Below are 26,568 nucleotides of genomic sequence, written 5' to 3'. Positions count from 1 at the left end.
GTACAACAACACCAAATTAAAAAGATACTTGAATAAAGGTAATTTTTAAATTAAATATATAACCCCTTTGTAAACCATGTTCACGGAAGTCTATTTACCAACATACGTAAAGATATTACACATAAAAAAACCACAGAAACATTGGAAATCAGTTTTTGGTAGGCGAACATTTTTTGGCACAACACCGGCAATAATTCAGTCACTGAAATTATCCATGAAATTAGCCAAGCAACTCCTAAATGCATTTAGATCAAAGAAAATTGATCAAAAAAAAAGTTTTCACACTGTGAAAAACACGGAAGCAAGGGCAGAATTGAACGAAGGCTAAAAAGCTGTCCAGAGCCGCTCACTTCCTGCCTACCCTACCTACCTATGTAGGTAGGTAGGATCCTTCAGAGGATCCTTCCCCTGAATTTGGACACAGCACATGAGTGAGATACAAGTGAGCAGCTCAGCCTCAGAGGTCAAAGAACATTTAATTTTATCAGACAGTTTTTGTACAGATTTCCGTGTTTAATGTTTTTCATGAAAATCACTCAGAACCCACTTTCTGCCGTTTTATTTATTATTTCTTAATGTAACCAGATTAATTAAACTTCTCAATTAATTACTATGTGTGGAGAAAGAAAAACACCCAAAGAGCATTTATAGCCAGAATAACACATGTCCAGACAGGATCACATTTAGTAACCGTCAGCTGGAGCCCCGCCTCTTTCGAGGAAACAGCTCAGCTGTGTGTCCGTGTTTAGTGTCGAGGTGTGGAGTGGAGCTTGTTGCTGGTGTGTGTGTTTGAAGAAACTGTAAGTTTGCTCTTTTTCCTCCTTTAACAGTTTGTCTTCAGGAACTTTACTGTTTGTTCAGCTCATGTTTGATTTCTTCACACAAGAAACTGTGTGTGTTTTTATTTCCGGTCTCTCCATTAAAGTCAGTGTGTAATGTTTTCTTGGAAAACACTGACCCTTTGAACTTTATTGTTATTTATTTATTTTTATAACTGTATCTTAGATATAGTTTGTATATGTCGTCCTCTGCTTAAAACTACTGTGTCACAAAGTTTTGACTCAGCTCCAGCAGACTGTTCACTCCAAATCAAAGAGAGGAGGTGGAACAAGTTTTTCCTTTTTAAATGTGACTCAGTCTTACTGGATTAGACCAAACAAAAGTTAGCACATTAAACTTACTGCTACTGGTTAATCACTCTATTTGAAGATAATTACTTTGTCATTTAAAAAAAATATAATTTTTGTCTTGCTAAGAGAAGTATTTAGAAAATATTTTCCGTTTCTGAATAATATTGTACTGATCTGATTGAAATCATTGATTTGGATAATAATGTTATAGTTTATGTTTATTTAAATAGTGATACTCACAATTAAAGGCACTTTTATCTGAAGAAAATAAATCATACTTCAGATTGAGTACAGATGTTATTCTGACAAACATATTGGGTAAAAGGTATACTACACATTTGACAACACTAAATTATTTTGTTTCACTGAAGGAGCTTTAACTTTAAGTACTTTTAGAAAAATACAATTATTATTTTTTTATTTAAATAAAGTGTAGGAGTAAGTGTAAAGAATAACAATAGGTGTAACAATCAGTGTTTCTAGTCTGAACAATGAATTTCAAAAACTCTACCACAGGCTCTGTTTTAATGTCTGATTCACATGATGAGGATGTACTCTAAAGAGCTTGGTAGATGTACACATCCTAGACAGGGAGGAACACTGGTTTGAGAGGGGAGTCAAGGAGGCCATTTACATGAAAAGGGAAAGACCATCTCTGAATCGAGGGATTTGGAGGCTAAAATCTGCTCTCTGTGACAGTTTTTGTCCATCCATCCATTCGGTTCTGCTTATCCTTTTCAGGGTCATGGGGGGCACTGGAGCCTATCCCAGCTGTCTTAAGACAAATGGCAGGGTACACTCTGGACAGGTCGACAGTCTGTAGCAGGGCTAACACATAGAGAGAGACAACCATTCGTGCTCACATTCACTCCCGCATTCACACCTATGGGCAATTTAGTGTTTCCAATTAACTTATACTCACTAACTGCATGTCCTTGGACTGTGGGAGGTAGCTGGAGTACCTGGGGAGAATCCACATAAACATGGGGCAAACATGCAAAACACAAAAGACCCCAGCCTGACGGTGGAATCAAACTCAGGACCTTCTTGCTGTGAGGCAACAGTACTAACCACCATGCTGCCACTTTTTGTAACAATAACAGCAACATTACATTTTATTTATAGGCACCTTTAAAGACACTCAAAGTAACCTTACATTAAAACAGAATTTTTTTTATAAATGCAAGTATAAAAACTAAACAAGGTAAAATAGACTAAGACAGAATCATGCTAAAGGGTAAGCAATTTTGAATAGATGGCTTAAAAGACGCCATTTAAAAGAGAAGAGAGAGTTCAATCTGGTGGAAGTGGATTCCAAAGTCTCAGGGCAGAACAACTAAAGGCTTTGAGTCCCACGGTAGTCAGGCAAGCATGGAACAGAAAGAAGGGAAGCTGAAGAAGAGCTGAGTGTTCGAGGGGGTGTCTACGTATGGAGAAGATCAGATAAGTATGGGGGGGGAGGTAATGAAGCGATTTGAAAGTAAGAAGCAGGTAGTGATGCGCGAATCATGAACGAATCGTTCAATACTCGAGAATCACTTTACTGACTCGTGAATCATGATTCACAAGACCAACTGACTTATTGACTCATCCCTGTTGCTGCTAGCAAACTAATTTCATTAGTAGAAATATATCTAGCTTATAATTAAAATTGTGTGGAAAAAAACAACAGCCAGTTTCTTAACAAAAACGTTTTTGCTCTGAAGTGGAAGAAAAACCCTGATTAGAAAGCTTACGTCAAGAAAATAGCACATGAATAAATCACTCACTCACCCTTCCCTCCTGGCTCACAGCTTCTTCTTCTTCTTCTTGGTTGGCAACCAGTGTTAAGGAGCATTACCGCCCCCTGGCACACAGCTCAGTGGACATTTAGATGAGAAAATATATATTTGAGACATTTGAGGAAAATACTAATAAAATAAATTAAAAATAAATAAAATAAATGTTCCCTTTAGAATGTTTTTCTTTCTGTATAGAAGTTGTTTTTCTTTTTCAATCACTCATCTTAGCAGTAGGATTTACATGAAAAGAGAAATAAATTAAGTGTGAATGAAAATGTACGTTTTTTGCACTCTCTGGTCAACTGACTCAGTGACTCAAATGACTCAAAAAACCAGATTCACTTTGGTGAGTGACTCATTCAAACTCCATTCAGTAAAAAGAATCGAATTAACCATCACTAGAAGCAGGATCTTGAAATTCACATGGAGGTGAACTGAAAGGCAGTGGAGTTTTTTACGAACAGGTGTTATATGTTCCATAGACTTAATTCAGAATACGAGCAGCTGTAATTTGAATCAACTGCAATTTATGAGGTAGACCATTTGTGTGAACTGTTAAAAATGTTGTGTCTCAGATGGAGTGGATGTTAGTCCAACACATCAGCATGACCTCTGCAGCTCTCAGTTGATGTGCGCATGAATGATTTGTGTTTCCTCTGCAGGTGAAGGTAGAAAGTGTGTGTGAGCTGATGTGAATTGAGCAGCATGGATCAGTGTGAGGACAGAGAGGAGGGAGTCCCTCCCTCTAAAAGCACTCTGTGTGGGGAACATGAGAGCCAGACCAAAGCTCAGAGGTGAGATGGCCATCTCTAACTGTCCATGACTCTTCTCCATGTCACAGCTCAGCACTCACATCACTGCTCCATCATTATTCACAGGAACCAACCTGGACCTCCACCCAGCTGTGTGTCCTTAAAGAGTGATCGGTCTAAAGATGAAATAATTGAATTTAAAGTGGAGCAGGTATCTGCTGCAGAGAGGTGAGCTGTTAGTAACACAGTAGTGTTTTTGTGTAGCTCTTCTGCCTAGCTAATTTAATTTAAAACTTGTATATAACTCCTTATTAGGAGGGATATTAAACCCAAACCCAAACAAAGTGATTTATGACCCCCAATCAAATTATTTATGACCTATGAAGTAATAAATGTTTATGGTAGTTATAAAATGTATTATTAATAAAGTTATGATATTAGTAAAAAGAAATCATATGATTAAAATTATGATATTCCATAACTTATTAATTTTCAATTATTCAAAAAATTAGATCACTAAAAATATGGATTTTTTCTAATAACAGAGTTTCTCATTTTTAAGCCAAAAAATAAAGTTTACTTTTTTTATGGCCAAAAATGCCATCTGTCCGTAGACCCGTGCATGTGTGCTTGCGTGCACACCCATGCATGTGCCTGTGCGTGTGTGTGTGATAATGTGCTAAACCATAATAAAGTCTTCAGTTAAACTCGTGCTTTTGTAACAGTGAGGATGGCGAGAGATAGATGCTGCATGCCCCCATGGAAAACTTTATTACAATTTATTTGCATTTGTTTAATCTGAACGAGGAAATTGAGAATCAAAGTCCGAGTCACAAACTCTTACGATCCCCCCAAAAAACCCCAGCGTCTCCCCTTTATCCCCAAAACCTTAGGCAAGTTAACAGGGATCTCCCTAACAAAAGCCTCAGTCTGTCTACACGAGATCCATCTTCTCACATCCAGCACTCAGGGTAAATTGACTGTCTTACTCACTGTCTCAGATCACAAATGCTGCCTAGCTCATTTCGAAACTTTGCGCCCACATCAGCTCAGCCTTCCAGGCGTGCCTACCTTCACCTGCTACCAATGAGATAGAGGAGCAATAAAGTACTCCCACTGTTTAGAGGTGATTGCCAGTTTGTTGGGTTTTTAGAGACACAGAGAGTAAGAGAGATCAAGTTCTACATTACTTAAAAAAAGGGATTTTCAGAGCTGTTGATATAAGAAGCGATGTTCATAGAAACATGGATCACCCTGTTCTTGCATCAATTCTTGCATTTATACTGCAGAGTAAAGTAAAGCTAGACGCTAGTTGTACTATTAAAAGTCAGCTTCATAAAAACCATGTAAACTGAGATGAAGAAGAATGTGTTTCTAAAACTAATGGTCATGTGTGAGAACTATAAGACTGACTGTTCATGCTATCGAAACAGTTTGTGTTGTTAAACCTGAATGACTCTTGGTCACAACATTTGCATTATCAGAGAATGGTCATTTTACTCCACACACATTTGGAAAATCACAGAGTTTGATCATAAAAAATCCCAGAATAATTAGTATTTGGGATTGCTGAAGCAACATCACTAAAGAAAAATATCCTTGCATGTCACTTTGCTTTCATTTGAAAATCTGAAGGGTTTTTTTTATGAGAAACATAAAAACAACTAAATCTTAAGACGTTAAAGATGCCCTGATGAAATTTGTGAATATCTAGATCATTGGTGTTTCCATCTGAAAGTGTACAGGACATAGACTGAGGCTGGGTTTTAGAAATACAAGATGGTAACATGAGACATCTAGTTTAAGGTGTCAGAAGTAAATGCATCAAAGAAGCCAAAAAGGAATTGTTTGTCTCTAGAACAGTTCAAATAAATTACAACTGATTTGAACAGGTTTGATGCATTATACAAAAAATAGGTCCATGAAATATTTCTAAGCAAGACTCATTTGGAATCTCAAATGTTAAAGTACACTCACTGATTGTCCTTTTACTACATGAGCTAATGTGGATGCTCTAAAAGCAACTTGTCATATTGTTAAGTTTTCTGACAAAAGTGAATTGAAAACTTATGCTGTACAACTTACTAAGGGGTCCTGTGATGGGCCATGTGCAATCACACAAAAGAACAAGTTAAATTTCACCATAACCCTGACTAGAGAAAAAGGACAGTTTAGAAATTTAAATGACTTTACAACTGATGAACATTACTCTAAAATGAGTGCTGTGAGAGTGACTTTAAGATCACAACCTGATTTAAAAAAGAATCTAACATCAACATTCTTGAGTTGATGGAGTTACGCCACAGTGGGGGTCAGCCATGTCTCAGTGAAGCACACAATATGTTGCAATCCCTCGTGTCTCGTTGGAAGGAGACTCTTGCACTCAGATTCCCTAGTTTGTTCCCCAACAATTGTACATTAGCCAGCAGGATACTGGGTGGTGTTGTGTGGCGCGCCTGCTGCCTCAGTCTGTTCCAAATGCCAGTGCGTTTCCCCTTGGACTTCTTTGTTCTTTGCCTCGGCTTAGTATCCTGTCCCTTGTTGTTTTCTGCACCACGTAGCATCTCAGTCGGCCAGGATTGGTTGGGTTTAAAAGTGTCCAAGATTACATGTGCAAACTTGTTACTGATGTTTAGAAGTCATCTGCTGTTGTAAACTTTAAAACTAGAAGATTTTGGAATGTATAACAATGCAATAAATAAGTAAACAGCTTAAAAGGTGCATAGTCTGTGCGGAGTGGTCAGGAAGGCGTCTGGAGCTGGCCATGCCATCTAAAAAAAATGGAGACCCTTTCTTGGATGTCTGCCATGGAGATCGTTACTGGACCCTGTTCAGGGAGATTGCTATGTTCTGCTCTCAAATCCACTATCCACTGAGTATTGCTGTTATGGGTTGCATCCTTCTCCCATATGCTCTTCCAGTATTGTTCTGTTTCCAGCCTTGGTGGTGTGGTATATACAGTATTTTAAACCAAGGACAATTATTCGCAAAACAGTCCATCTGGTGAGAATACCTGCAGATTTTGGGACTCAGCCTTTAGTTGACCTTCATGTTAAAGCCAGATTCTTCTCCATTTACAACAAAGACAGAGCTTTAAGATATTGCCATGTCATGGTGTTTCTCAGAATGATTTTGATCCTCTTCAGAGTAGAAATGTCAAGGCTGGTGAAATGAACTTGGGCGCAGACTGAAAAATACAACTGAACAGATCTTCATTTAACAACACCGGGTGCACCATATACAGATGAGGGGAAAAGCCAGGGTTCCAGAGTTCCATGGGCCTGGGGGAAACGGGGTCTCCACATGGGTCAGGAGTGCAGAGTCCAGGGTACAAGACAGGTCCAGGAAACCTAAGCACCGAAACAAATGTTCCTACAAAGGCAAGCACCAAGAGACAGATATTAGCTGAGCCGGGCTTTAACTAACATGAGTTACTCAATATTCCATCACCGAATAGCTCAGTGCCCCTGCCTTATGAAGGGTCTAGCAAAAAAAGTAAGGAATCACAGGTGAGTAGCTGCATGTGCGTTGACCAAGGGCAGGAGCTGAGAATGAGCTTCACCCTTGGCAGAGCGACAGGGGTGAGAAAAACCAAGAGAGAGGGAGACAAAAATCTAAACTAAAACATTTGTGGCAGTGCTGGGCTGACCGTGCAGGCACAGGGACCATGAAAAGACATGGTGAGGATGATCTTGAAGAGGTGTTTTCTGTGAATATATCTTGTCTTTTGCATTGTCTTGAACAGCATGCAGATAATCAAAGAACCTCTATTTAGAATAACATGAATTTAGTATATTAACACATTATTTTGTTACTGAAAAATGGGATTTCACTTTTTTTTTAATTGCTACTTTGCAATGTGTTACTCCTAGCAAGGTGCTGAGGAAACACTTCATGCAGGCCAATTCAGTCCCAAGGCTCTTTCACCATAAAGCCCTATATGAATATGTATAAGGTTTACTCTGATAAACCCATATTTAGCAACTGATGGTGCAATCACGGATGTGCTGGATCTTTATCCAGTGCTTGAACTGATTCTTTAGGGTTCCTCCACAGAGTGGACCAGGATAGCTCAGAGGGTCCCAGCGGTCATTCTGCCCATCAGCATCAAACACACCTGGACTCCATATTTATGGTCTGTACATGCACAGCAACTACTTTTACATCTATTCTGTTCACAGCCATCTCCATGCTGTTCTTTGTAGACCAGTGAATTGTCAGTGTGTCCAACATGGATCTGATGTTTGGCTCCATGTTTCAGGTGCTGGAGGACAACATCATCACTTTTGTGAAGAACGAGCTGAAGAAAATCCAGGAGGTTCTGAGCCCAGATTACACAGAATGCTTAGACAATCAAATTGTGAATGAGGTTTTGGAGGGAGAAGATGAAGAGCAGAGGAGGAGAAGAACAGAGGTATTTGTGAAGATGACATTGCACTTCTTGAGGAGAATGAAGCAGGAGGAGCTGGCTGACCGTCTGCAGAGCAGTAAGAGGATTTCTGTAAAGATTTAATATGATGGATAGATGAAACATTTAGTAATGTCTCATTAATATTAGTCATGTTAACAAATATAAATTAGGTCCATAAGTAATTGGACAGAGACATTTTTTTTCTAATTTTGGTTTGGTACATTACCTCAATTAATTTTAAATGAAGCAACTCAGATGCAGGTGAAGAGCAGATATTTAGCTTTAATTCCCTGGGTTCAACAAAAATATGAGAGAAATATGAGGACATTTTTAACACTCTCTCTTCATTTCAGGGGCTGAAAAGTAATTTGATTAATTAAATACCTGAAACTAAAATGCCAAAAATTTGATGGCATTTATCTGGATGTAGCATTTTGAGTGGGAGAAATGTTCTGTCTTTTATCAAAATGACTTTTTCAGTCTAAGCTGATGCAGGTTTCCACAAACTTTCTTTGCATAATGGTCATGACAATTTGCATATTAATGGTCAAGGAACTGACCTCACGGCACTTTAGTCTTTCAGTGGGCTACTTTCAGTAATTGTGCAAATATACTATTTATAAGGTTGGGGAAACCTGCATCATCTGAGACTGAAGAAGTCACTTGGATGAGTGATGAAACGTTTCTCCCACTGAAAACGCTACGTCCAGATGAACAGAATGAACCTTTTGTGATTTACTTGCCTGGATGAATGAGCATGTGTCATAAAAATAAAATGCTAATTTCTAATTCTTCTTTGAAAAGTCTTTGCTGGCAATGACTGTGTGAAGTGTTGAACTCATGGACATCATAAGATCTTGGGTTTCATCCTTTTTGATGCTCCGCCAGGCCTTTCCTGCAGCAGCATAAAGTTGCTGTTTCTTTTTGGGCCTTTCTGTCTGAAATTTAGTCTACAGCAAGTGAAATGCATGCTCAATTGGGTTAAGATCAGGTGACTGACTTTGGCCTTCTATAATATTCCATATTTTCTGATTTAATAAACTCCTGGGTTACTTTGGTTGTTTGTTTTGGGTCATTGTACATCTGTATTATTAAATGCTACCCAATCAATTTTACTGCATTTAGCTACATTTGAGCACACAGTATGTCAGTATGTCACAGTATGAACACATCAGAATTCATTTGACTGCTTCTGTCCTGTGTCACAGCATCAATAAACATCAGTGTCCCAGTGCCACTGGCAGCCATGCATGCCCAAGCCATTACATTGTTGCTGCCGTTTCCAGAATCATCTCCATGGTTTGTAGATCAGTGGATTGCCAGTGTGTCCAACATGGATCTCATGTTTGGCTACATGATTTCCGTATGATTGGGTCATTCATACAATAAGCATTCCACAGATGACCTGGAATACTTTGGATCATGAGTTGTTCCACAACTTCTCCATACGTTGCTTGTTTTACCTGCATTGTAAGTCCTTTGACTGCATGCCGTTGCGCATTAAATAGCCTTTGAGTGAACTGTCCAATTAAAAGAGGGTGGCACATGTTAAGGAGCTCAAACTCCTAAACACTTAATCCATTTTGAATGTGGATATCATAAAATGAAATCTGAAAGTCTCCACATAATGTCCATGTCCACTATTTTACTATCATTTTAATATGTTTCAGTAGAAAGGTTTAAAAAAGAAGCAAACTTGTGTTAGTGTCCAAATGTACAGTTGGACAAAATAGTATTTAGTCAGCCACCAATTGTGCAAGCTCTTCCACTTAAAAAGGTAAGAGAGGCCTATAATTTCCATCATAGGTATACCTCAACTATGAGAGACAAAATGAGAAAAAATCCAGAAAATCACATTGTCTGATTTTTAAAGAATTTATTTGCAAATTATGGTGGAAAATAAGTATTTGGTATATAACAAAAGTTCATCTCAATACTTTGTTATATACCCTTTGTTGACAATGAAAAAGGTCAAACATTTTCTGCAAGTCATCAAAAGGTTTTCACACACTGTTGCTGGTAATTTGACCCATTCCTCCATGCAGATCTCCTCTTGAGCAGTGATGTTTTTGGGGTAGTCGCTGGGCAACACAGACTTTCAACTCCCTCCAAAGATTTTCTATGGGGTTGAGATCTGGAGGCTGGCTAGGGAACTCCAGGACCTTGAAATGCTTTTTTACAAAACCACTCTTTCTTTACCCAGGCAATGTGTTTGGGATCATTGTCATGCTGAAAGACCTAGCTTTGTTTCATCGTCAATGCCCTTGCTAATGGAAGGTTTTCACTCAAAATGACACGATACATGGCCCAATTCATTCTTTCCTTTACACGGAGGACACCATACCTACTGCTTCACAGTAGGTATGGTGTTCTTTGGATGCAACTTGGCATTCTTTCTCCTCCAAACACAACAAGTCAAGGTTTTACCAAAAAGTTCTATTTTGGTTTCATCTGACCATATGATATTCTCCCAGTCCTCTTCTGAATCATCCAAATGCTCTCTATAACAAACTTCAGTCAGGGCTGTACATGTATTGACTTAAACAGAGGGACATGCCTGGCACTGCAGGATTTTAGTCCCTGGCGGCGTAGTGTGCTATGATGGTAGCCTTTGTTACTTTGGTCTCAGCTCTCTGCAGGTCATTCACCAAGTCTCCCTGTGTGGTTCTTGATTTTTGCTAACCGTTTTTGTGACATTTTGACCCCACAGGGTGAGATCTTGCGTGGAGTCCGAGGTCAAGGGAGATTATCAGTGGTCTTGTATGTCTTTCATTTTCCAATAATTGCTCCCACAGTTGATTTCTTCACACCAAGCTGCTTATCCGCAGATTTGCAGATTAAGTCTTCCCACCCTGGTGAAGGTTTACAATTTTGGTTCTGGTGTCCTGTGACAGCAATTTTTGGTTTGTATTTGGGCCATAGTGGAGTTTTTAATCTGACTGTTATAGCGAGTTAAAACAGGTGCCATTAATACAGGTAACGACTGGAAGACAGAGGAGCCTCTTACAGAATACGTAACAGTTCTGTGTGAGCCAGAAATCTTGCATGTTTGTAGGTGACCAAATATTTATTTTCCACCATCATTTGAAAAAAAATAAAATAATATATATATATATATATATATATATATATATATATATATATATATATATATATATACATATATTTATTTATTTAATATCGTTTAATATCTAATTAATATCTAATTTAATATATTTTATATATATATATATATTTTATAAATATATATATATATATATATATATATATATATATATATATATATATATATATGTATACATATATTTAAATCAGACAATGTGATTTTCTGGATTTTCTTTTCTCATTTTGTGTCTCATAGTCGAGGTTTGCCTATAATGAAAATTACAGGCCTCTACTATATTTTGGAGTTGGAGAACCTGGACAACTGGCGGCTGACCAAATCCTTTTTGGTTTATTTTTGCATTATGGATTATTTTCTGAAGCTCTGGTGCTTTGTTTATTATTATTATAGATCTGTTTCAGTTATTCTTGGTGAGGGATTAGCCCAGGGGTGGGCAATCTCAGTCCACGAGGGCCGGTGTCCCTGCAGGTTTCAGATGTGTCCTCGAACCAACACAGCTGATTTAAATGGCTAAATTAGCTCCTCAACATGTCCTGAAGTTCTCCAGAGGCCTGGTAACGAACTAATCATGTGATTCAGGTGTGTTGACCCAAGGTGAGATCTAAAATCTGCAGGGACACCGGCCATCGTGGACTGAGATTAGCCGTTAGGTTGTGTCTCGTGTTTAGTTTAGGTTTAATTCTGCCCGTGTAAAGCCCGTGTTTCTTAGTCTGCATCTTTGTTTATTGTTTCCTGTTTTATTTTGAAAGGTTGTGTACTATGCCAGTATGTCCAGCTTTGCTCCCCCTGTCTCATTAGCCCTGATCTCTCCCAGCTGTGTCTCCCTCCTGTCTTCCATTCCCTGATTACTTCCCTGTGTATATTAGCCCTGTGTTTGGCCTTGCTCAGTGTTGCGTCGTACCCTCACATTATCTGTGTGTTCTGTCTGCCTGCCTAGTTTATTTTTTGTATTCTCAGTTTAATTTAGTTTTTGTTCCGTTGCTCCAGCAATAAAGCTGTGCATTTTGAGTTCTCGTCTGCCTCAGAGTCCTGCATTTTGGGTCCTATCCCCCTGCCTGCCCGCACACAGCCATGACATTTTTGCTCCACTGTATATGGACTAACTGTGTATCAAATGTTAAGAGATTAAAACTCGTCATGTGCACTTCATGATTTTTTTCTCTGTTTGATTTCTTTTTATTTTGTTTTCAGAACATCTTGCAGCAATTTGCAAATGTAAAATTAAAACAAAGCTGAAGAAAAAGTTCCAGTGTGTGTTTGAGGGGATTTCTAAAGCAGGAAACCCAACCCTTCTGAATCAGATCTACACAGAGCTCTACATCACAGAGGGAGGGACTGCAGAGGTCAATGATGAACATGAAGTCAGACAGATTGAAACAGCATCCAGGAAACCTGACAGACCAGAAACAACAATCAGACAAGAAGACATCTTTAAAGCCTCACCTGGAAGAGATGAACCAATCAGAACAGTGCTGACAAAGGGAGTGGCTGGCATTGGGAAAACAGTCTTAACACAGAAATACACCCTGGACTGGGCTGAAGACAAAGCCAACCAGGACATCCAGTTCATATTTCCATTCACTTTCAGAGAGCTGAATGTGCTGAAAGAGGAAAAGTTCAGCTTGGTGGAACTTGTTCATCACTTCTTTACTGAAACCAAAGAAGCAGGAATCTGCAGCTTTGAAGACTTCCAGGTTGTGTTCATCTTTGATGGTCTGGATGAGTGTCGACTTCCTCTGGACTTCCACAAAACCACAGTCCTAACTGACCCTAGAAAGTCCACCTCAGTGGATGTGCTGCTGATAAACCTCATCAGGGGAAAACTGCTTCCCTCTGCTCGCATCTGGATAACCACACGACCTGCAGCAGCCAATCAGATCCCTTGTGACTGTGTTGGCATGGTGACAGAGGTCAGAGGGTTCACTGATCCACAGAAGGAGGAGTACTTCAGGAAGAGATTCAGAGATGAGGAGCAAGCAAACATGATCACCTCCCATGTCAAAACATCACAAAGCCTCCACATCATGTGCCACATCCCAGTGTTCTGCTGGATCACTGCTACAGTTCTGGAGGATGTGCTGAAAACCAGAGAGGGAGGTCAGCTGCCCAAGACCCTGACTGAGATGTACATCCACTTCCTGGTGGTTCAGGCAAAAGTGAAGAAGGTCAAGTATGATGGAGGAGCTGAGACAGATCCACACTGGAGTCCAGAGAGCAGGAAGATGATTGAGTCTCTGGGAAAACTTGCTTTTGATCAGCTGCAGAAAGGAAACCTGATCTTCTATGAATCAGACCTGACGGAGTGTGACATCGATATCAGAGCAGCCTCAGTGTACTCAGGAGTGTTCACACAGATCTTTAAAGAGGAGAGAGGACTGTACCAGGACACGGTGTTCTGCTTCATCCATCTGAGTGTTCAGGAGTTTCTGGCTGCTCTTCATGTCCATCTGACCTTCATCAACTCGGGAGTCAATCTGCTGGAGGAACAACAAACAACCTCCCAGAAGTTAATTTTTTTTAAAAAGAAGAGTAATTTAAAATTTCTCCACCAGAGTGCTGTGGACAAGGCCTTACAGAGTCCAAATGGACACCTGGACTTGTTCCTCCGCTTCCTCCTGGGTTCCTCACTGCAGACCAATCAGACTCTCCTGCGAGGTCTGCTGACACAGACAGGAAGTAGTTTATACACCAGTCAGGAAACAGCCCAGTACATCAAGGAGAAGCTCAGTGAGAATCTGTCTGCAGAGAAAAGCATCAATCTGTTCCACTGTCTGAATGAACTGAATGATCTTTCTCTAGTGGAGGAGATCCAACAGTCCCTGAGAAAAGGAAGTCTCTCTACAGGTAAACTGTCTCCTGCTCAGTGGTCAGCTCTGGTCTTCATCTTACTGTCATCAGAAAAAGATCTGGATGTGTTTGACCTGAAGAAATACTCTGCTTCAGAGGAGGCTCTTCTGAGGCTGCTGCCAGTGGTCAAAGCCTCCAACAAAGCTCTGTAAGTAAATTTGTTCTTATGATTGTATTTTAAGAAGTGTTGATTTCAAGAAATATGAAAATGGTGGAGTCAGTCAAATATGAGTTTATTTCCTGATTGCTTTCATCAGAGATCAGATCAATGGCTATCCCTAAATTTATTTTAGAGAATGGAACATTATCGACACTTTCTTCTTCTTTCGAAAATTGCACATTTAAATAGTAAAATTAAGAGGTGCCTGTCAGGCTAATGTGCACACAATAATTCTGCTATGTACATTGGGCCAGATCAAGAGGAGCTTTCAAAATGATCAATAAAATCTAAAGAACAATACTAAAATGTATAGACATCCATTGAGAGAAGCGAACAACATGAGTAGCTGATTTGAAGTTTCTTTTTTTCAAACCTATATTTTAAAAAGGAAAACTTCTCCTTAAAAAAACTCTGTAATTAGCCCTTAGGGAGGATCTAACTGTTTGAGCTGTAGTGGAAGAAAAAAAATGAAGAAAAAAACCACAGATCAATTTTATCTTGTTGATCAAGATTGCTAAATGGATAGCTATAGAGTGTTAAAATGGATAACTCTTCAATGCACCATCATTTCACTTCAACAGTGTTTGTTTATTGTTCTTTTATTGTTTCAGACTGAGTGGCTGTAACCTCTCAGACAAAAGTTGTGAAGTTCTGTTTTCAGTTCTCAACTCCCAGGCCTCTAGTCTGAGAGAGCTGGACCTGAGTAACAATGACCTCCACGATTCAGGAGTGAAGCTTCTATCTGTTGGAGTGAAGTTTCCACAATGTAAACTGAAAATGCTCAGGTCAAGATATATTCTGTTTTCTTATCATTTAAAAACAAATTAAATAAACCAAGAAGTAAAGATCTTGCGAAGTTCATCCATGTGTTCTTGTATAGTTGTATTTTTAGTATTCCAGCTTAAGTCCTGGTAAACTATCACATTAAGAATTTCAGACAGTCTTGAAACTTTAAGCCATACAAAATCTACTAACTCCTTAATAAACTGTGAATAAGTCTGTGAAGATTCTCAATCATCCAGTTCATTGTAGTCTGAGGAGCTTGGAAAGGAAAGCATCTGGACTTAAATTACTAGAACCTAAAGAAGTCCAGACATTTTTCTTTCCCATCTCCTAGGACAACTATGAATAGGCTTAATATCAGTGTTTATTTAGTTATTTGTCTTCTTGTTCATAATTCTGCAGACTGAGTCACTGTAACCTCTTAGAGAGTTCCTGTGAAGTTCTGTCCTCGGTTCTCAGCTTCCAGTCCTCTAGTCTGACAGACCTGGACCTGAGTAACAACAACTTGAAGGATTCAGGCTTGAAGCTTCTATCTGTAGGAGTTGAGAGTCCAAACTGTAAACTTGAAACTCTCAGGTCAGATCAAGATATGTTTTGTTGTTTTGTGTTTTTTGCATATATGTGGGGTTTTTTTTGTTTGCTTTTTGCTTTGTTTTATAAGTTAACAAAAATTACAAGAATTGTGGGCAGTCATTTTGGGGAGGGGCAAGACTTTTACAGCGCACAGGAGGCTCTGGAAATGATTGTGCATTATGGGCATAAAGATGTCATTTAAGATGAGCATGTCATTCCCAACATGAGCACTGTAGTCTCACATTAAGGCTCCATGTAGGTTGGCTAGTCTGAGCTATGATTCTGCGTATAAGCATAAACACCAGTCAGGACCTGTTCCCTGGCCTGAAGGTGCAGGGAAACGACTTTCTCATCCACCTACAATACTCCAGTGTACAGGCACCTAGCTGAGGGAATATAAGGATACCCGCTCTAGACTACCGCATCTCACTGAGGGCAACTCCAGACTGGAATAGAATCCAGCTCTGCTTCAGTAGACTGGTTCCATAACCCAAGCCGTATATTCCATAACACATATAGTGTGCGCAACTATGTGGTCAGTATCTCTCAACCTCAAACTCTATCTAAGGCTCTTTCTAAACCAGAGAGGTGACTTTCCATATCCCAGTTGCTAGCCTCAATGGCCAGGAATTAGTCTGCCAATAAATTTCAATAAAGAAATTCAGTAAATTCAGTAAACGAAATAGTCATTAACAGTGTTGGTCAAGTTACTTGAAAAAAGTAATCAGTAACTAATTACTGATTACTTCCCCCCAAAAGTAATCCCGTTACTTTACTGATTACTTATTTTCAATAGTAATTAATTACTTAGTTACTTAGTTACTTTTTAAAAACACGATTTACAACTAGAGATGGATCGATCCGATATTATGTATCGGTATCGGTCCGATACTGACCTAAATTACTGGATCGGATATCGGAGAGAAATAAAAAATGTAATCCAATCCATTAAATATCAAAAAAGCACCTCACAAAAGTATGCATCACGTCATAGAGCGGCTGTGGCGTGCGAAACCTGCAGGCGGTCTGGTTGAGCATTCGGAGCCTCGCTACCAAACCGGCATTTCCTTTCCGAGAAAGTTATAACAGAGAGAAGTAAAGCAAGTGTGTAAGTTCATCTCTGAATGTTTGTAAAGCATTCCCGCGTTAAGCTTAACAACCAATATGTGGAGCGACTGCCTCTTCTCTCTCCCTCCCTCTCCTGTTGCTACTTCAATCGTGAAACTGATTAATGATCAGCTGATCGGCTTTTCTGTCGCGAGTCATTCTCTCTTGTTTGTTTATTGCCCACTTCGCGCCAGAAAGAGGAAACCAGCGGCTGAACAACAGCAGCACGTTTAAGCTTGATAATCTGTTGTTAGAATTTATTTAATATTACTTTCTACACCAGGATCCTTTTCTACGCAGCTGACGACTGGTAACTGTGCATGGGCGGATCTAGTAAAGTTTAGCCAGGGGGGCCGATAGAGCATGAACAGGGAAAAGGGGGGCACAAAGACATACTTTTCTTTCTTATTCTCATTTAAAATATTTAGCTTTTAATAAATAATTATCTGAATCTTACACCCAAAGTTTTAATCTGATGTAAAATGTATAGAAGTCCATTACTGTATATATTAACTATTAAGTCTAATATACCTTAGTAAGCTATAGTACTTTTTCCTTTGGGAAGGTACCATCTGTGCAGTCTGCAGTTCTGTTGAAGAAAGATGTTGAATCTATTTAATTATTCTTGAAAAATAATTGATTTCTGTGCATTTTTTTTCACACTACGTCAAATTAAAGTTGATTACGTCGATTAAAGATCATGAGGTGGGGGGTGGTTCCCTATTTTTATTTTTTATTTTTGCTGTGAGTTTGCAACCTTATTTGTTAGGTTGCTTACTCTTTAAAATACCAGAATAGGGAGGATGGAGTAGGTTTAAGTTTATTAGATTGATCAGTATTGCTGAACTATGAAATATTTTGGGTGCAGTGTATTTTTTACATACAGGTATAACAGAATAGCTTTTAGTGTTGTTGATATTTAAACATGAGTATGAACTTATACAAAATGCAGCAAGATATAAAAAAAAAAACAGTTTTATTGATTAAAAAACACACTATATCGGATTCATATCGGTATCGGTCGATATCCAAATTTATGATATTGGTATCGGTATCGGACATAAAAAATATATTAGTGTCACCTAATGTATATATATATATACATTAGGGGTGCAATGATACACAAAATTCACAGTTCCGTTCGGTTAGATACTTAGGTGTCACTGTTCGATATTTTTTCGATACAAATAAAATCGTCATGCCTTTTTCATTTGTTATTTATTAAAATTATAAATATTTCTTTTAACTTAAAAGTATAGTTTTTAAATTAAATTTTGCTCAAACAACAAAGTAATGGAAAAATAAATCTATCTGGTTGAGAAATCACTCATCTGTGGAAAAGAGAGTTTATTAAAGAGAAATGGCTCTTTCCAAAATAAAACTTATATTAGTGTTGCATGTCGACAGCAATAGTAGCAATTTCTTTTAACTGAATTGAGTTTGAATGAGTCACTCACCAAAATTAACCAGTTTTTTTGAGTCATTTGAGTCACTGAGTCAGTTGCCCAGAGAGTGTTAAAAATCGCAAACTTAATTTCACTCTAACTTAATTTGTTTCTCTTTTAATGTAATTCCTACTTCTAAGATGAGTGATTGAAAAAGAAAACAACTATTTTATAGAGCAAAAACAAAAAAGATTCCTGAAGGGAACATTTATTGTATTTATTTTATTATATTAGTATTTAGTATTTTATTATATATTTTCTCATCTAAATAATTTAGTGAAATAGCAAATTTCTGATTATTTTACTTACATTATTGAAGCAGCAGAATGTTTTTTTTAAATAGTGGTGGAACTGAAGTTCAAATATTCTTTTTAGTCTGTTTATTATCTTTGCAAAACAAACAAACTGTAGACTGAATGTTATGTTGCGTCAGTCAGACTATCAGACTTCATCTCAGGTGAAGGAGCGACTCTTCCATGGTAACACGCTCTGAGTTTCGGCAGCTGAGAGTCGGGAGGGAGGGGTGAGTGAGTCGTATGTAGCGTGAGCGTCCACTGACCTGTGAGCTGGGGCGCGGTAATGCACCTTAACGTTGGTTGCCAACCAGGAATAATAATAAAAAGAGTGGTATCGTGCCATCTCTATTTACAACCTGAATAGATAATAAAGGAATAGATCTTTCAGCCCAGTTCTACTTTTTCTGCATAATCCATCATACAAAATGTAATCAAATGGAAAAGTCTATTTTTAAAACTTGTTTTATTAGTTTTAATCTTTTAACTTTATGCATCAAGCAAACATTAAATTATATGCAACATTCTCTGACTGGAAGAAATTTGTTTAACATTTAAACCTATTTTCCGGACATTCCAGCACATAAAATAATATATTGTTTTGTGTTTACACTCAGTCTTTCAAATAAATGCAAGTGAAACACAGCAGAAAATAAATAAAATCAAAGACTCAGCGGTCCTGTTGCTGTATTTTCAGCTCTATACCAGGTGGATGTTTGCCCTTGTGCAGGTGTGCCGCAGCAGTCAGTGGAAGAATCCGCAAGTTTGTCTGTGAATTTCAAATTTAGGGTTTTTTTCGCTGTAAAAAGAAGTTTTCTTCCCACGCAGTGAACAGTGGACACTAATGTTTTTGTCACTTTTTACGGAATCAAACTCAAAGTAAGGTCGGTACTTCGACGCTTTAAACGCTGCACGCTCATACTCTCTTCCACACTCGATATATTATCCATTGTTGATCTGCACAGAGCTGTTGCCACGAACGTCGCACTCGCTTACGTCATTGTCATGAGACACTCTCGCAAAAAGTCACGGTTTTAGTAATGCAGTAACGCAGCATGCTTACGGGAAAGTAACAGTAATCTAATTACTGTTTTTGCAATAGTAATCCCTTACTTTACTCCTTACTTGAAAAAAGTAATTGGATTACAGTAACACGTTGGTCATCTCTGGTCCTTAAATACATTACATTTTCCTTTTAAAAAAGTAATGTTGTATTTATTTGTTATCTTTGTTTTAAATCCTTTATTATTATTCTTATTATTGTTCTTGGGTTTGTTTTAAAATTTGGGAAAAAAATTTCACAGCGCTGTATATACTGTATATACACCACCACTTCAAGTTTTACCACTGATTCATGTTGATGAACCATTCACATGAATCACACTATTTAGAGGGGTTGGAGTCCATCCATGTCTTGGTGAAAATCACTACCAAATACTTTACCATGCCTTGAATAGTTAAACATATCATCAAGCAGTCAGTTTTCTTATCCAGAAACTGTACATTGGGTAGCCTGGAATGGAAGGGAAGGTTTGCTGGGTTAAGCCCTTACCCTTACACTAATGCCAGTGTAGAACAGTCACTCAGGCGTTGTGCAGACACATGAACATTTCCAAAGTTGACCACAGAGTCCTCTACTAGCTAGGGGTTAGAACTTATTTCACTTGAAAATGCAACAACTGTAGAATGTGTGTAAGATTAGATAGGACCAAACTAGTTCGAGATTCATGTCCCCACTTCCACCAGTAAGATCAACATGTCAAAGAATAAGGTTGAACCTCGCTGAGCAAGAATTTGATGGTCTCTGTCTATTGATGAGGAGTTTGCCCTCCTCACTGTCACCATGTCCTGCTCACAGGGGAACATCTGAAAATTGTAATTTAATTTACGTGTGTGTGTGTGTGTGTGCAGTCTGTCAGGCTGTCTGATCACAGAAGAAGGCTGTACGTCTCTGGAATCATCTCTGAGCTTCAACCCCTCCCATCTGAGAGAGCTGGACCTGAGCTATAATCATCCAGGAGACTCAGGAATTAGGCTGCTGTCAGCTGGACAGAAGGATTCAACCTGGAAACTGGAAACTCTCAGGTATGGGGAGAATGTTAGATAGACGAGGAAGAGCTGTAAACATCTTCTGTGTTGCTCAGTCACTACCCTTTTGTTTTATGCAGATGTGATCAATCAAGAATATATATATATATGTATATATATAAATATACATATATATATATATATGTTTGATAGACGAGGAAGAGCTGTAAACATCTTCTGTGTTGCTCAGTCACTACCCTTTTGTTTTATGCAGATGTGATCAATCAAGAATATATATATATATATATATATATACATATATACATACATATATATATATATATATATATATATATATATATATATATATATATATATATATACATACATTAGGGGTGCAATGATACACAAAATTCACAGTTCCGTTCGGTTAGATACTTAGGTGTCACTGTTCGATATTTTTTCGATACAAATAAAATCGTCATGCCTTTTTCATTTGTTATTTATTAAAATTATAAATATTTCTTTTAACTTAAAAGTATAGTTTTTAAATTAAATTTTGCTCAAACAACAAAGTAATAGAAAAATAAATCTATCTGGTTGAGAAATCACTCATCTGTGGAAAAGAGAGTTTATTAAAGAGAAATGGCTCTTTCCAAAATAAAACTTATATTAGTGTTGCATGTTGACAGCAATAGTAGCAATTTCTTTTAACTGAATTGAGTTTGAATGAGTCACTCACCAAAATTAACCAGTTTTTTTGAGTCATTTGAGTCACTGAGTCAGTTGCCGAGAGAGTTAAAAAAAGGCAAACTTAATTTCACTCTAACTTAATTTGTTTCTCTTTTAATGTAATTCCTACTTCTAAGATGAGTGATTGAAAAAGAAAACAACTATTTTATAGAGCAAAAACAAAAAAGATTCCTGAAGGGAACATTTATTGTATTTATTTTATTATATTAGTATTTAGTATTTTATTATATATTTTCTCATCTAAATAATTTAGTGAAATAGCAAATTTCTGATTATTTTACTTACATTATTGAAGCAGCAGAATGTTTTTTTTAAATAGTGGTGGAACTGAAGTTCAAATATTCTTTTTAGTCTGTTTATTATCTTTGCAAAACAAACAAACTGTAGACTGAATGTTATGTTGCGTCAGTCAGACTATCAGACTTCATCTCAGGTGAAGGAGCGACTCTTCCATGGTAACACGCTCTGAGTTTCGGCAGCTGAGAGTCGGGAGGGAGGGGTGAGTGAGTCGTATGTAGCGTGAGCGTCCACTGACCTGTGAGCTGGGGCGCGGTAATGCACCTTAACGTTGGTTGCCAACCAGGAATAATAATAAAAAGAAGCTGTGAACCAAGAGGGAGGGGGTGAGTCGATTCGTTCAAGCTACGATTCCGCACCGGACATTAGCTCTGAGGAAGGATGGGGGTGAGTAACTCAAATGTGCTGTTAGCATGTTAGCAGCTGTTAGCGATGCTACTGTGAGCTGGTGAACTATTGTCTTGATGCAAGCTTTCTACTCAGGGTTTTTCCTTCCAGTCAGTGGCGGTCCTAGCCTGTTTGGCGCCCTGGGCGAACACTCCCTCTGGCGCCCCCCCCCCCCCCCCCCCCACACACACACACACACACACACAGACATAAAACATATTATGGATTGTACATTAATATAAAACTTGTTGGAACCATATTGAATTTCACCAGAGAAACACACATACATGAAGAGAGAGAGAGTATGCATACTATGCGAACGGCTACCAAACAGCCATCATAATTCGCCATACGATGAGAACAGGGCGCAAATCAAGAATTGACAATGACTAATTAATATTGTGCTGAACACAGGCTCTTTTCTACTCTGGGATATTCTCATCAATTTTCTTGATATTTATTTATAATCACCTCTGTTAATCCTTGATATTTATAATTGAGTGATCTATATATATTAGTGCTATTTCTTAAATGTGTAAAATCTGTAACATAAGGTGTTGTTTGGAGTTTAGTCTGTTACTGTTACTATTTTTACCATTTCTTCTTGGAGCAACTGTAACCCACATAATTTCCTTAGGGATTAATAAAGTATTCTGATTCTGATTGTTTCAGGATACATGACCTGCCATTATCACAGATTCACTTTGTCTAGGGTTCATTTCTGGGATTTTGCACAACCCAGGGTTCAAATCATGAATACATAATGGACTTGGATTTACAACATTATGAATGAAATGTGCTCCATTTGGAAGAAGCAGGCCCCCCTCCTCTTTCGACGGGTTGTGTGTGAGACTAAATCATCAAACTGTAAATTATACATTTTATATTTGTATTGATCCCTATACCCCTAGTCCTAAAGTGTATTTTTTTTTCTTACTCTTCTTATATTTATTGTTTGTTTACTTGCACTGCTGTAACTGGAGCCTCGTCGTCTCGTCTCTCTATATACTGGACTGTATAGCGGAGATGAGAATAAAGTTTACTTTGACTTCAGCAGCAAGCAGGCGCACTGAGGACTGTCGCGCTCACTTTTCGTGTATAGAATTTCGACCAAAAAACACCAGTGCAAGTTATAAGTCTGTATCATAATGTCTGGTGTTTTCGTGTTTGTTGGTTTGTTTTTATTTTGTTTTATTTTGCGAGTTGGTTATTAGATGCTGCTCCAGCCAGCCAGAGAATCCCCTGCCGCCCCACCCTCTCCTCCCTGTGCCGCAAGCAGCAGGCGCACCACGCAAACGGAGGGCGCCCTTACTCCCAGCAAATGGGCGATAAAAAACCATTCGGTGCCTATGCCATTCCCAATATGCGCTGGCATGATGTCGGGGCAACATGAGTACGAGAAATTTATTTTATTTTTTTTTGCCGATGCCCGTGTTGCCGCTCCCCACCATGATGCTGCCCCGGGCAACCGCCCGTATCAAAACCGCTACTGCTTCCAGTCCACAGTAGAAATGTTCTTCTTAAGAAACGGGCGGTTGTTTTTTTTCCGCAATTTTAATTATAAGCTAGATATCCAAAAGTTGATTCTGTTCATCTGGATGTAGTGTTTTCAGTGGGAGAAACATTTCGTCACTCATCCAAATGACTTCTTCAGTCTCAACTGACTGCAGGTTTCCCCAATCTTATAATTAGTACATTTGCATAACGACTGAAATAAGCTAGATATATTTATACTAATGAAATTAGTTGGATAACAGTAACAGGGATGAGTCAGTTGGGATTGTGAATCATGATTCACGACTCAGTAAAGTGATTCTCGAGTATTGAACGATTTGTTCATGACTCGCACATGACTACTGTCTATTTCTTTTGCCCTCTTAGGATCATGTGCTAACGGCTGTCTAAATGACTGGGGTAAAGTTTGTAGCATGTGTGCTTGTTGTTGTTTTTGTCTGCTTCCACTTGTCTTTGCAGTAGGGTGATGTCGGCATAAATGTGCAGTCATATTCGTTGTTCCCACCGATGTAATTGAGCATTGCGTGGCACCTCAAACATACTGTTGTACTTTTGTCCACGATGCGCTGACCATCAGAGTCATACTTGACGGGAAAACCAAAATAGTTCCAAATGCCAGATCTGAACGACGGGTGAGGAGGTTCAATTGCAATGAGCTTAACTTCTGGCTGTGTCCAAATTCAGGGGAAGGATGCTTAAAATGCCATGTTTGGAGGCAATGGCGTCGCAGAGACGCGATGAAGGCTGTCCAAATTCCAAGAGTCCTCCAAATGTGGCGACAAATGCGTCCTTCATTTCCAAGAATTTGAAGGATGGCTGTGTCCAAATTCAGGGAAAGGATTCTTCAAATACCGTATTTGGAGGCAATGATGTCACAGGGACACGGCAAAGGCTGTCCAAATTCGAAGAGTGCTCCAAGTGTGGCAACAAATGCGTCCTTCTTTTCCCTGAATTTTAAGGATGGGTCGGGTGTATCCTTCGTGTCCTACCATATCTCAGGATTCACTGCGGGCCGTACAGGAGATTTTTGTTCTGATAACGATGGCGGTCAAAGTGGGAGAGGAAAACACTTTTAAATGTAAGTATTTGAGAATCTAGTGGTACAAAAGTTAAATTGTTATAGTGGTTCTTTTGTTAAGCTTTGGGCATCTGCATAGATGTGTTTTTTAATTAACTAACTTGTATGGTGGTTCACACGGTTTTTCATGAATTGCCGCTTACATACAGCTAATTTTGATTTTTGCAAATGAACCTTTTTGTGATATGTTTTAGGGAACAAAGACCAAAAAGCTCAATTTATTAAAATGAGGAGAAATCAATCACCTCTTCACTGAGGTGGATAATTTGGCCACTGTGGCATGTGGGTACAAGAATAAATCAATTTACACATCATATTCATATGAGTACTGTAACCTACTCTCTGCCAGGTGAGTGGCAGAGGAGCTTTGAAAAGGTAGTGGGTGTGTGGGGTGATGTCTGCAGTAGTGATGGGTCGTTCGCGAACGAAATGGCTCTTAGAGCCATTTCGAAAGTTTGCATGCAGGCCCATATGACAGAGAATATGCATCTTCTTTTTCATATCTTAATTTATATTTAATTGTGCTGTGGTTTGCAGTGTTTTGTGTTGTTTCATTTTAAATTTGTTTAAAGGGTGAAGCTGAAAATTTAAATAGTTAAAAGTTGAACAGTGACTAGTTGGTTTTTGTATTATATGATTTATTTATTACATTTTATGTGGAGTGACTAAATAAAAGTATATTTACGGTGGCCCCTAGAGACAAAGCAGCACGTACAAACTTCAAAACACGTACAAACCCTGAAGCACGTACATACTCCAAAACACGTAAAAACTCAGAAGCACGTAAAAACTCCAAAACACATAAAAACTCAGGCTACATCCACACGTACCCGGGTATTTTTAAAAATGGAGATTTCTAAAAAAATGCCTGTCAGGGTGGATATTTTCTAAAATTCCGTTTTTGCATTTACGTGTGGATGAGGAAAACAGAGAAAACGCAGCGTCAAAGATGTGCGCCTTTTTTGACGTCACACTGTGCGCCACGTTTTGTTTCGGTGAAATGAATTTCTACAATACTGTTACTGTTAATTGTACTCTCTGCAGTGTTTAAATGCTTACATATACACACACAGTTACTGTCCCTCCACACATACGACTCGGTTCTGCTTCTATGCCCCATCTTTGTTTACTATTTCCCACCGAGGCTTCTAGACTTCTGATTGGCCAACATTTCTACACGTTTAGGAATATATTGGCACCTGTTGTTTTGGCATGCTCCTAGCAGCATTTTCCTTCATTTCTGCATTTACATGTTGACGGGATTATTTTTTAAAACGAAAACGGAAAATCTCTGTTTTCAAAAATACCCGTGTACGTGTGGACGTAGCCTCAGAAGCACGTAAAAACTCCAAAACATGTACACAAGACAACAGAAGTGCTCCAGAATGCTAGGCGCAGTGTTGAGCTTTTGTTACCTAGAGGCTACACAAGCCAGCAAGTACCAACGACCGGTGTGTGGTAGTAAGAGGTAAATGAACTTTTTTTTTTAATTATTTGAATATATATGAGTGCTTGTGTATAAATACACAAACAATAAACATATGCTTTCAATTGTGTAATTTAAGTGATCTAGGTAGCTCTGTTTTGGAAGTTCAGTTAACGCTAGAAATGTGTTTTAGAGTTTGTACGTGCTTTTTGGAGTTTGTACGTGTCTCTAGGGGCCACTGTATATATTTATATATAAACATATATAAATAAATCCACTTTTTTTACATTAGTAATTCCTTTTGTGCATAATTTTATATTATTGTATTAATAAATTAATTAAAGCAACAAAACAACCTGAAGAGCCGGTTCGGAGCCGAAAGAGCCGGCTCTTTTTAGTGAGCCGAGCCGAAAGAGCCGGTTCTCTAAAAAGAGCCGGAAATCCCATCACTAGTCTGCAGTCTTCTGTGGGAAATTCCAGAGGTGATCAACTCAGTCTGATGCGAGTGGGTATATTGCTCGGAAAGAGACTTTTGCCATATTTGGATTTATTATTATATATAAATATTATGTAATTTATTATTGTAGGTGCCCATTTTTAAATGCGTGTTGTTGGAGTTTTTTAGTGTGACCATGAGTTTTAATGGAAGAATGATACCAAACGACTCACGGACTGGTT

General features: G+C 38.4%; 1 pseudogene; it reads left to right on the top strand.

Moving 5' to 3' along the window:
* The first annotated feature begins 3,565 nt into the window (after positions 1–3,565).
* Positions 3,566–26,568, top strand: part of LOC134621475 (NLR family CARD domain-containing protein 3-like) — a 68,287-nt pseudogene continuing 45,284 nt past the window's right edge.

Source organism: Pelmatolapia mariae, linkage group LG3_W (assembly GCF_036321145.2).
Source record: "Pelmatolapia mariae isolate MD_Pm_ZW linkage group LG3_W, Pm_UMD_F_2, whole genome shotgun sequence".
NCBI classification, from domain to species: Eukaryota; Metazoa; Chordata; class Actinopteri; order Cichliformes; family Cichlidae; genus Pelmatolapia; species Pelmatolapia mariae.
This window is presented reverse-complemented; position numbering and strand designations above follow the sequence as displayed.